We start from the raw sequence: 864 nt of genomic DNA on the forward strand, positions 1-864 counted from the left end.
TAGGTAAAGTACCTTGCTCAAGGGTACAACAGCAGTGTCTCCTACCAGGGATAGAACCCACGAACCTCCGGTCAAGAGCCCAGAGCCCTAACCACTACTCCACACTGCTGCCCTGAATAAGTGTTTCAACAACTTTAAATATTATAATGACCTTCTGTTGGTAAAGTAGAACGGAAATATCGGTTGCATTGTTTAATTTACGTTTTGGTTGACAGAAATCTCGTTTTGAGTCGCAAAGGCTTGATAAATGCATTGCTGTTTTACACACCATTAGATGGCGCTGCAGTAACAGAAATTGGGTTGGGTTACGCTTTAACATCACATAGCAAAGGCACCATAGGTCGACTTCATTGCAGATTTGTTTTCTTTTGTTTTCATCTTTGTACAACATATCTCTGATTTACCTAAGCAAAAAAACGTGTCTGCGTCCGTGCTATTAAACACAGCAACTGTTTGAATGCGTGCTTATTTATAAACATTTTTCAGTTTTAAATGTTTCCGTCATTTTTATTCAACAGTAACATTATTTGAATCAATTATATATTCAACAACGCTTTGTGTTTTAGAGTAATTGTTCTTGTCACTTCTAAAAAAAAGACATAATGGACCGTCACTGCTTGATTTTAGAGCAATTTTCTATAATTTGATTGAATTATACATCTTATATATCAAGTCCCTCTGAGACAGATCAGTATACTGACTGCTTTCAGTATATGACCGGTAAAAAAAAAAGTGTTTTGTTTTTTAAACATACACTCTTAGAACAAATGTGTTTAATGTAACACAGTTCTGAGTTCATACAGGGACAACACAATTTTGTGTTGAAATTAACACAATAATGCGTCTTTTAACACAGGTCTGTGT

Source organism: Acipenser ruthenus, chromosome 15 (assembly GCF_902713425.1).
Source record: "Acipenser ruthenus chromosome 15, fAciRut3.2 maternal haplotype, whole genome shotgun sequence".
Classification (NCBI taxonomy): domain Eukaryota; kingdom Metazoa; phylum Chordata; class Actinopteri; order Acipenseriformes; family Acipenseridae; genus Acipenser; species Acipenser ruthenus.